Below are 12,423 nucleotides of genomic sequence, written 5' to 3'. Positions count from 1 at the left end.
ATTCGTCATGCTGTCAAACCTTGCCATTCTAGTATCTCGAAAATCGATATAATATTGATTGACTATGCTTCACTGCATACTTTGAGTGTCTCTCATGAAATAGGACTTGTTCTAATGGCAATAGTTTAAATTTTATATGCATGACTGTCTATTAATTGATGTTGTTAGTCGATCGTTACATCTCTCATGGTATTAGGTTTGGCCAACTTGTTACTGATGATTTGTGTACACGGAAACACTAATAGGTCATCATAGACGAAATAGAAATAATAAGTAATGCGAATCACAAAGTTTGAGAATATTAGAAGTTACTTTTTAGAGGATCGTTCAGTTTCCACTTATGATTCTTGTTTGTGTCATGTGATTGGTGCACCGTCTTTTCTTTTTAGAGTTCTTTATTTCGGATAACTTTCCTGAATCATGCTTTGATTTCTTTTTTATCATATTCCATCATTCATATATATCTTTGTTTGACCATATTTGTAAATGTCTACTTGAATCATTTGAAATATCCATCTTTGTCATAGCTTGAATTTATCTTCATGAATCCTATTTTCTGAGTTGATCTTGAACTTGTTTTGGCGTAACATACAATACATGAACCTTTTCCATCTTATATATATTTTTAAGGACAAAAATTTTTGTAAAGTGGGTAGATTGTAACAATTTGTATTTTTGAAACTTCTATTATAGATTGTTTAAGATTTATTTTATTAATCTAAACTTATTTTTTTTAGAGGACTATTTCATTAAAAGTAACTACATTAATTTTATGATTATTAAAATTTAAACTAATTATAATTTATTCTATTAGTTTGAACTATTTATTAGAAATTATTTTAATAGACAAAATTAAATTAATTTTTATAATTATTACTATTTGAGTTTAAATTAATTAAGATTATTATATAATTTTGCTATAATAAGATATTTTACATAATTGAAACTATAATTTTAGTAATCTATTAAAAATGAATATTTTATAATTTAATTTGGGTAATTAATATTTCAAGTTTAAAATCTTCAAGTATGAGTACATATCGGTACTCTTTGATGAACTTAGAGTTGCTAATATATTTCATCGTATATCTTCATTTCTTATAATCATTATGTTACTAATGTCATTTATTACTATGGCAGAAGCGAAGAGTATCAGCGGGTGAGTAGCGACGGTGGCCATAATCGCCGCAGATTGAAAGGATTGCGGCAGAGTTGAGCGGCGGTCTAGTAAAAGTCGCTCATCAGTCCTGTATCGCAGTTGGACAGTGAAAAAATGCTGGCAAATCTGCATACATATCTTTAAGCTTCTTTTTCTGTTTGGCGCGAACAAGAGAGGGAACAGGGCGCGAAACAACCCGCACCCCCTATGCCTTAATATCCCCGGCGACCGCTGCAGCTCCACCCTGCGCCTCTGTGTGGGTTTTCGAGTCGCAGAGCCCCCATTTGTACTTCTCTCACCGGCGTCAAAGTTTCCTATATCCTCGATCGTGCACGACACTATTACACCTTCCTCCATCGTGAGCCAATCCGAGCTATCGTAGCCTCTCCCCTGTCACTGGTTCGTTCTTCCAACACTGAACTTTCCTTTTTGTTTTCATTCTTGGTTCAGGATTCTGAAAAGGAATTTGTCTATATCTTATGGTAATTTGGGTTAATTGCTGCTGTTTAGATAGTTTGAATTGGTTAGATAAATACATTTAGTTTTCAATTAATCTAAATTCTCTGGGTTAGATAGTTTGCTTTGCAATTTTATCTGCTCTGATACTAAGTTCATAGATAATTTATGTACACTGTAACCTTGTGAAACTTTTATTGTTGGATTGATTCTTGTCTCACAATCCAATTCTCAATAAGCTACAAATATATCTGGGAACAGGTACTTTGTTATTGACTTTTTCAAGTGACAAGTGAATATTGGTATTTTTATATTTCATATGATGTGCTACTGGTGGGTTATTTGTGCTTTACACCTTGGTCTTTATTTTAAATAGATTTGCTAGAAAAATGAGAACATTTTATTTCTTCAAAATTTATATCTGATAACTTTGATCCATCTAAATGGCTTTGATGGAACATTTTTAAATTTTCTTGCTTAGTTGAATCTCTTTGAAGCTTGTACATGTCATTGTACAATTTTACAATTTCTTCTTGCCGTTTAGTTCCTGAGATAGCTACATTATGGAGTTTTTGGTTTATTGTGTCCGGTTCATTGAAAACATGAAAGCTTATTGATTATATTTTCTTTATATTGTACCTAGTTCTATTCCATGTTTTGCAGCATTCATGCATGGTATCATCTGATTCATGAATGGAATGTTAAAATCAAGAAGCCTATCTAAGTTCTAACAAACATATAGACACATGACCCTTTATCCCATTTTATATTTGTGTGATTGGTAACTGTTGTGATCAACATTATGGCAATGACATAGAGAAGTTGGATTTGTATTATTATTTATGTGAAATTAGAAAATAGTACTTAATTAATTTAAAAAGCTAGCTAGCTTAGCTTGATTATATTTTAATTATTGGTAGAGAAATTATTGTACAGTAGAGAGAATTTTGATGATTTTACATGTATGAATAATAATGGACTTATTATAGAATGTGCATGTTTAATTTAATTTATCATTTATTTACTTGACTTCAATTTCTTTGTCTTGGTGAAAGCTTCCTCTTTCTTTTTCATTTTTGGTTAATACAGTTTACTGTTTCATTGCAAATGAAGCCAAAATTTTGGAAGAACTCAATTATATGCTTCATTATTGTTACTATAATTATCACTGTTATAGCATCTTTCTTCCATGGCTCAAATCTAAATAAGGGTACTCCAATAATTCAGCTATTATCCCCATTATCTCTGTTCTATTATGCTTGTTTCTTGCAGAAAGATAGGATTTTCAGTTAGATTTGTGTTCAAAGTATTAACTACGTTGTTAGTGTGCTTCTCACAAATACTGGATTTCTATTTGTGGGGTTTTATCTTTAATTTTTTAAGTCATGGAATAACTAAGAAAACAGAGCTAATATATTTGATGGTAGGTTGGTGGATTACCAATTAGTTTTGCAATGTTTATGATTCGGTATATGGGAGACGGGAAAAAAGTTGGAGTGTAGGGTATTAGTTACTTAAATACCACGTGATGTTGTTTTGGTGAATATATTCCTTGACACAGTCAAATAGCTTATTAGTTTCTGATTGTGATTTGAGATACCACAGTACTCATCCATCTCTCTCCTCAAGTTTTTATGCTTCTTTCCTTTTGTTTTTATGGAACCCTATTGGGATCTCCAGTGAAAAGCATATCCTTGCAGTAACTGCATGTTTTTGTTATTTTCTTTTGGGTTTTGGAAATTGAAATCGCGCTGTTTTAAAGCAAATTTATTTGAAACTGAAAGCCTGTAGAGGATCTTCAACGGTGTCGGTTACTAAGTACTGCGAAAAGAAATTGCAAAATTGTCTCTAAGGAGAAGCTTCTAGAGCACACTCTGATCAAGGTTATTTTTCTTTCAACTTTGTGATTTCTTATGAGTATGATGATTCTGATTTATTATTATTGTTCTATACATCTTTTGCCTGTGTGAGATGTAGAATTGATCGTTATCTTAATTAAGAAAATGAAAATAATAAGAAACAATTGAGACTAATACAAAATATGATATTGTTAAAGTGTTATAAGCAATATTCAGCATTGTGAACTTCTTAACACAATCACTGGTTTAGTGTTATTGTACATATACATTTTTAATACTTTGAGAGTTCTCAATCTGAAAAGCATGTTCAGATCAAAGGGACTTAATAGGTAACTAATCAATAATTAAGTAGGAGCAGCCATGCTTAATATTCTTCAGCTATATTTTCAAAACAACATTGAGTCTTATTTGTACAAATTATTAACCAAAAAACAGAAATTGAAGTCAACCTATAGAAATTCATACATTGTATACATGTGTACTCAAGTTGATAACTACTATCCACATATTATTCAGAAAATTCAGTATTTAAATAATATCCATATATATATAACAATATATAAAAGGAATATGAGAGTTTGGTGTCTAATTTCTGCTTTTTCATTTTAATCCCATTAATAAATAATGTTTAATATAATTATCGTTTTAAAATTTGGTAAAAAATGTAATTATTAGTTAATTTTCCTTTATTCTTTGTCTAGTTACCTTTTTATTCTACACATAACTTCTACCCATGTTGTCTTCTTCTTTATTTTATGAAGTACATGTAGTACTCTCTCCCTATCTTTATTTCACTTAATTAAAAAAATAATGATAAATGTGTATGAAAAATGGTAAAAAAAATAATAAAATTAAAAAATAAAAAATAATAATTAGAAAGGATAATATATAATATGATGAGATAATATAATTAAAATAAAAATAAATAATCTTAAAAAATAATAAAATTAAAGATAATTAGAGAGGTTTAGGATAAGATTGGAGAAATATATTTTTTTATCTATTAAAATTATGGATAGAGATAAAAAAATATTTTGGATACAAATTTTTAAATTTGCTTCTAATTAAATAGGACTGAAAATAATTTGCTTTTAATTTAAATTTGTTTCTTTTAACATTTTATATGTAAATAATTTAAGATATTTTATTTTTTTATAACGATAGTGCCTAGTGAGCCGCTAGTATATATTAATAAAAATAAATTATTCTTGAATGTGTTCTGCAACTTAAAAGACTTTGAAAATTTTAGTTCATTAAAAGTCTATACTTATCCTTAATAAAAACAAGGTGGATGGTAGAATATTCTTGAATGTGAGTTGATGAATGATTTGAAGTATAAGCTTCAACACAAGACCAGAGAGGATACTAGTATTGCAGATTTCATCATCGTTGACATGGGTGAGGTAAACTATGTCCAGGATCTGAGAGTAAGTGAGATCAAAGGGGTTGGGATAATGGTTTCCTCTGCTTGATGGTGCATTGCTTATAGTCCCTCTGATATAATTATTTATGTCTTTCGTTCTATTGAGTTAAACTTTTAAAAGAATAATTTCATGACATTTCAATTAGGTTAATACTTGCTTTATTTCCTTACTTAAATGGGATTTCATGCTAAATATTTTGCACTAAATTATATTTTTTCAGTTGTGGTCGAAATTTGAACATAGTTAAAATTAAGCCGTTTGCATATTTGTCTGAATCGCACTAAAAATTTCAAAGCTTCTTTCATGTCCATGCAGATCAAATATGCACCTTAAAAAAGGCCATATTACTATTAAGAGATGCAATTACCATACTTTTCCAATTATTACAATTTAGCACCCAAGGGCCCTCCAACTTTTTAGTTGAAATGGTTTGGGTATAGCAATAAAAGATAGCAAAGGCTATAAAGGAATTATAATGCAATCTAATCATTCCTGCGTTATTTTCCGTTCAACAATTTCACACCTTATTTTTAATTATTATTTAATTCTAACTTTTACTCTTGTGTTTTTTTTCCTCATTTTTAAGGAAGCTTTTCTTTATCTTTTTATTTTTTGGACTTGGGATAAGTAATTCTTTTTGCCAGTAATTTTTTAGAAAGCACAGAATTTTGTAATGAATAAACAACCTACTCAATACCTTTTGTGTGCTATAAGATTTTGCTTCTAATAATTTCTCGAATTTAACTCTTATTCTACTCCCCTATTTCATAATTGTGATGAACTGTTATTAGTTCTTCGGACACAGCCCATTTTTTTATCACCATTTTTTTGTTTTATGTCTTTGTTTACAGTTTATTCCTTTGTTTTTGCTATTTCATTAAATTAGACATTGATAAGAGTTGGATTACAAAGCCATGAGGTAGTGCAGATTACAGGGATGGTCTGAATAGATTCCTTGACTTTGCATTTTCTAATGCATCATCCGATGGGATGATACATTGTTCATGTCCTTTGTGTGGATTCCGATTTTTTTAAACTAAAGAGGATGCGTATGATCATCTTCTGATGAAACCCTTTTCCCCTAATTATACTTTTGGGTTACATCACGGTGAGAGGATCATAGACGAGAGATCCAGTGGTAGAGAAGAACTAGAACCCACTGAAAATTCAGGAGATCAAATGCGTGATATGGTCTATGATGCATTCAACTTACTGGGACTGTAGAGTGATGACGAAGACTCGATGAATGAGCATGTCGGAGATGTTGCAGAGGGGTTGCCATACTTATCTGATGAACCTAGCTGCGAGGCTCGTGCCTTTCATGACCTGCTTGAGGACTGCGAGCAGGATTATATCCGAGATGCTCAAGATTCTCAAAGTTGTCTTTCTTGGTGAGACTGTACCATATAAAGTGCATGTGTGGAGTGAACGACAAGACTTTCGGGTTGATTCTAGAGCTATTGAGGGACGCCTTTGAGCATGCAAAGATTCTGAAGACCTTGCATGATGCCAAGAGGATCATAAGGAAGCTCAGTATTGAGTACAAGAAAATAGATGCATGTCCAAATGACTGTATGCTATATCAGGGCTCCGACTAAGACCTGTCTAGATGCAAACGGTGTTGAGCATCCAGGTGGAAGCAAAAAACCTGGAAGAATTTTCTAGTAAGGATCAACGTTGTTGTCAAGAAGAATAGGAAGCCTCTGCCGGCAAAGATTCTCTGTTACTTTCATCTGATTCCACGGTTACAGCAATTATTCATGTCCAGCAAGACATCTATGGACATATTGTGGCACAAGAGAGGAACCAACTCTAACTGTTCTTTGAGGCATCCCAGGGACGACGAGGCCTAGAAAGCATCTGACAGGATATATATTGAATTCTCTGGTGATCCGCAGAGTGTTCGCTTAGCCTTGGCCAGTGATGGCTTCAATCCTTATGGAAACCTGAGCTCGAAGTACTCAATATGGCCAGTTATTCTTATTCCGTACAACCTACCCCTCTGGATTTGCATGAAACAAACCAACAATGTTCTCTCCATGATTATTCTGGATCCTAAAATGCCTGGCAATGACATAGAGGTCTACCTACAGCCCCTGATTGATGAGTTGAAGCAATTGTGGGACGGTGTTAATACGTACGACGCTAGTGAGAAGAAAACGTTCAAGATGCATGCTGCCTTACTGTGTACTATCAGCGATTTTCCTAGCTTGGACAATTTATCTGGCTGGAATACGTACGGGGGGGAGAGCTTGTCCCACGTGCAATTTGGATGCTGAGACTAAACGACTTACCTTCAGTTAAAAATGGTGTTTCATGAGTCACCGTCGCTTCTTGAATCACGATGATAAATATAGACAGGACCGAACTAGATTTGATGGTAAGGTAGAGAACAGATCCCACCTGTGAAATTAACTGGCAGGGATATCCTAAGACAGTTGGAGGGTGTGCACGTCTCACTTGGGAAGGTGCAATCGGTTGCTGGTAAAAGAAGACGCAGACAGTAGACCATGTTGCAAGACGAGTCTCCTTGGAAAAAGATGAGTATATTCTTTGACCTCCCATACTGAGAGAACAACGAGTTACGTCACAACCTAGACGTGATGCACATAGAGAAGAATGTGTGTGATATCATTGTCTTCACCATGTTGAACGAGAGTGGTAAATCCAAAGACCACCTAAAAGCTCGAAAAGATCTCCAGTTAATGGGAATCAAGCATGACATGTGGCCACTTGAAGGTGGAAAGTATCCCTCTGCAGTCTTTACCATGTCCAATCCACAGAAGGATATCTCTCTGAGGACCATCAAGAATGTGGTCTTTCCAGACGGGTACTCTAGCAACATCTCTCGCTGTGTTGATTTAAAATAGCGCAAGTTATTGGGCTTAAAGAGTCATGACTGCCACATTCTAATGGAACATCTATTGCCAATTGTGTCAAAGCATGTATTGCCCACCCAGTGTCTGCCGTCTTGGCAGAGTTATCAACCTTTTCCCGACAAATATGTAGTAAATCCATTTATCCTCAGCAACTTCCTCTATTTCAGGATCGTGTGGTCCATACTCTGTGTCACATGGAGATGATATTTCCACCTTCCTTCTTCACAGTCATGGTTCATCTAATGGTGCATCAAGTCGATAAGGTACGCCTCGGTGGCCCAGTGCATTACCGTTGGATGTACCCAATTGAGAGGTAAAAATCTGTATTAGCCTTCTCGATATGTTTCGTTAATATAGCCTGGTTCTAGTAGTTTACTTGTTATGTTCTCAAAGGTATCTATGTCGTCTCAAGCATTACGTGCGTAATAAGGCACAACTGGAAGGCTCAATTGCAGAGGGCTACTTATCTGAGGAGATTCTCACGTTCTGTTCAAGATACCTAGATAATGTCGAGACCAGGATCAACCGACCTATGCGCGTTGATGATCGGCCGAGCGAAGCTTCGCCAAGCGATATTGCCAGCATGTTCCTAGAGGTTGGAAAGGCGGTCGGGCTGCTTCCTTTTTTACTCTAACATCAACCGAAAACCTTCAAGCACATCGCCATGTACTGGTCAATTACATTGCTGTAGAGAAATTCTTGGTGTATGTATGGAGTGTGAGTTCTACTTGTATGAAGTGAGCCAATATGGTATTGGGAATACTGACCAACAATCAACTTTTTGTGTGCACAGTGAGTTTAGAGCCATCACAAAGAGAAAGCTGCGAAATAAAACAAGATCCCAGGCTTATATAGATAGTGTTGTGCACAAAGAGTTTCCCAACTGGTTCAAGCATGAGGTAATCCTTTGTATATCAGGATCCGACTATCCTTTGGTGCTATCTTGGGTCTAATTGTTTCATGCCAGGTTCCCTTTGGAAGCACCAGTCATTCGAACGAGTTGCAGTGGCTTGCTTGTGGTCCCATTGCTCAGGCAAGACGATTTAAGGCTTACAACGTCAATGGCTATAAATTTAGAACCATGTCGAGGGAGGAAAGGATGAAAACACAAAATAGCGGGGTTTATGTCACTTCAGATACTAGAAGTTATACAAGCAAACGGGATAGCAATGTTGCTATTGGCGATGTCTCGTATTCCGGGAGATTAGTAGACATCATTGAGCTAAACTACAGTGGTGAATTCATGGTGGTTTTGTTCAAGTGTCTTTGGGCAGACACCACGTCAAGCAGAGGCATACGACAAGACGTATTGGGCTATACCTGTGTCAACTTTGCGACACCGATTCACACCGGTGATCGAGAAGACGACGAGCCATACATCTTGGCATCTGTGGTGCGTCTTCTGTTATACGTGGATGATGAGGTTGACAATGGATGGAGTGTCGTAGTCCATGTGAAGCCAAGAGATTTGTTTGACATGGGTGAAGATTATGAACAGTGTGAGGTCGACCTTCATCCCCAGCCTTGTATGACTAGCTTGCCTGAATTTGATGTCGAAAGCCTACGGTTGACACGAGATGGCGATTTAGAAAAATCCACTAATGACAGCGTTGAAAATTGTGATGAGGCTGCCGCTTCATAAATTTATTTCTCCGTTATACATTTAGCTCATATTCATATGAGATTCTGCATAAATATTACTATCATGCTTCACCAATGATTTTGACTGTCTTGTATTTTGGTCATATCAATAGATAATAGATTGAATTGATTGAGTTATTTTAGATATTTAAAAACTTATTCTCTCATAAATTTCTTTTTTATCTAACCAGTTTTTCACAATGTTGTATCCTCTCCTTCAAGTCTTCCTGCAATCACATGTTTATATTGTCCTTGTACACTCTTTCTATGTCTGTGGCCTATCAGGGATATTGGAAAGCCGAGACTTCTTTTTGGTTTGCAAAAGCTACTGGTTCGTAGAGAAGACGATAGATGCTTCTCCATTCCCTTCGTTGGACCACGCTACATCTTTTGCAAGGCAGTTGTGGTTCAAAGAGTCCCGTATACAATCATGGCTGGATGTCTTCTCTAGATATAGACACCTCACTCAAGCCATTGGTCATGCACCTGCTTCAATGATGAAAGTATGATTGTTCCTCCTAATATAAAAAACCTTGACGTCCTACTTCATAATTTTTGGATTAAACCCAATAGAAATTTCAGTTTATAGTGTTAAAATTTTAGGAATTGTTTCAATGGGATCGAAGGTACACCGCTAAATTTGGATTTAATTTTACAACAAGTACATACACGTGGTACTTGATGAGCGGATAATTTATACGCTTTTTGACATTGTTTTTATATAGTTTTTAGTATGTTTTATTCACTTTTTTGTATATTATTATTAGTTTTTAAGAAAAATTCACATTTCTAGACTTTACTATGAGTTTGTGTGTTTTTCTGTGATTTCAGGTATTTTCTGGCTGAAATTGAGGGACCTGAGCAAAAATCTGATTCAGAGGCTGATAAAGGACTGCAGATGCTGTTGGTTTCTGACCTCCCTGCACTTGAAATGGATTTTTTGGCGCTACAGGAGTCCAAATGGTGCGCTCTCAATTGATTTGGAAAGTAGACATCCAGGGCTTTCCAGCAATATATAATAGTCCATACTTTGCCCGAGTTTAGACGATACAAACTGGCGTTTAACGCCAGCTTTCTGCCCTATTCTGGCGTTAAACGCCAGAAACAAGTTGCAAAGCAGAGTTAAACGCCAGAAACAAATTAAAAACTGGCGTTTAACTCCAAGGAAGATTTTTACACATAAAAGCTTCAATGCTCAGCCTAAGCACACACCAAGTGGGCCCAGAAGTGGATTTCTGCATCATTTACCTATTTCTGTAACCCTAGTAACTAGTTTAGTATAAATAGAACTTTTGCCTATTGTATTAGACATCTTTGGATTATCTTTTGATCCTTTGATCACGTTTTGGAGGCTCGCCTCTCGGCCATGCCTAGACCTTGGTCTTATGTATTTTCAACGGTGGAGTTTCTACACACCATAGATTAAGGTGTGGAGCTCTGCTGTTCCTAGAGTATTAATGCAAAGTACTATTGTTCTTCTATTCAATTCATGCTTATTCTTATTCTAAGATATTCATTCGCACTTCAATCTGATGAATGTGATGATCCGTGACACTCATCACCATTCTCACTTATGAACGCGTGCCAAACAAACACTTTCGTTCTACCTGCGAAAGTTAGAGTGTGTATCTCTTGGATTCCTGGTCTACGACGCATGGTTGCATCTCCTGACAATAGAGCCTTCCATTCCGTGAGATGAGAGTCTTCGTGGTATAAGCTAGAATCAATTGGCAGCATTCTTGAGATCCGGAAAGTCTAAATCTTGTTTCTAGTATTTCGAGTAGGATCTGGGATGGGATGACTGTAACGAGCTTCAAACTCGCGACTGTAGGGCGTAGTGACAGACGCAAAAGGATAGTAAATCATATTCCTACACGATCGAGAACTAACAGCTGATTAGCCATGCGGGAAACCGTAGAGAACCATTTTCACTGAGAGGACGGGAAGTAGCCATTGACAACGGTGACGCCCAACATACAGCTTGCCATAGAAAGGAGTATGAGGGATTGGATGAAGGCAGTAAGAAAGCAGAGATTCAGAAGGAACAACGCATCTCCATACACTTATCTGAAATTCCCACCAAAGATTTACATAAGTATTTCTATCTTTATTTCATGTTTTATTTATCTTTTAGTTATCAAAACTCCATAACCATTTGAATTCGCCTGAGTGAGATTTACAAGGTGACCATAGCTTTCTTCAAGCTGACAATCTTCGTGGGATCGACCTTTACTCACGTAAGGTTTATTACTTGAACGACCCAGTGCACTTGCTGGTTAGTTGTGCGAAGTTGTGAAGAAGAGTGATATTACAATTGTGCGTACCAAGTTGTTGGCGCCATTGAGATCACAATTTCGTGCACCAAGTTTTTGGCGCCGTTGCCGGGGATTGTTCGAGTTTGGACAACTGACGGTTCATCTTGTTGCTCGGATTAGGTAATTTTCTTCTTCTTTCAACCTTTATTTCATTTTTAAAAAGTTTTCAAAAATCTTTCAAAAATTTTTCTTCTTTTTCGTTTTTCTAAAAATAATTTTCGAAAAATCCAAAAAAATTTATAAAATCAAAAAATAAAAAAATATTTTGTGTTTCTTGTTTGAGTTAGTATCAATTTTTAAGTTTGATGTCAATTGCATGTTTTAAAAATTTGTGCATTTTTTGAAAATTTCATGCATTGCATTCTTCATGATCTTCAAGTTGTTCTTGACAAGTCTTCTTGTTTGATCTTTACATTTTATTGTTTTGTGTCTTATCTTGTTTTTCATATGCATTTTTAGTTTGTTAGTGTCTAAGCATTAAAAATTTCTAAGTTTGGTGTCTTGTATGTTTTTCTTTTCTTGAAAATTTTTCAAAAATAAATTCATGATGTTCATCATGATCTTTAAAGTGTTCTTGGTGTTCATCTTGACATTCATAGTGTTCTTGCATGCATAATTGGTTTTGATCCAAAATTTTCATGTTTTGGGTCATATTTGTGTTTTTCTCTCTCATCATTAAAAATTAAAAAA

At 35.2% G+C, this 12,423-nt stretch overlaps 1 long non-coding RNA gene across 1 annotated transcript; it reads left to right on the top strand.

The window, feature by feature from the left end:
• The first annotated feature begins 1,123 nt into the window (after positions 1-1,123).
• On the top strand, positions 1,124-10,935 carry LOC130970367 (uncharacterized). Its single transcript, XR_009082047.1, has 3 exons — positions 1,124-1,558; positions 3,400-3,498; positions 10,250-10,935. It is a non-coding gene; the product is annotated as an uncharacterized LOC130970367 (long non-coding RNA).
• The last annotated feature ends 1,488 nt before the right edge of the window (positions 10,936-12,423 follow it).

Source organism: Arachis stenosperma, chromosome 3 (assembly GCF_014773155.1).
Source record: "Arachis stenosperma cultivar V10309 chromosome 3, arast.V10309.gnm1.PFL2, whole genome shotgun sequence".
Taxonomy (NCBI): domain Eukaryota; kingdom Viridiplantae; phylum Streptophyta; class Magnoliopsida; order Fabales; family Fabaceae; genus Arachis; species Arachis stenosperma.
The sequence above is the reverse complement of the archived record's forward strand: the minus strand, read 5'-3'. Positions and strand labels throughout refer to the sequence as shown.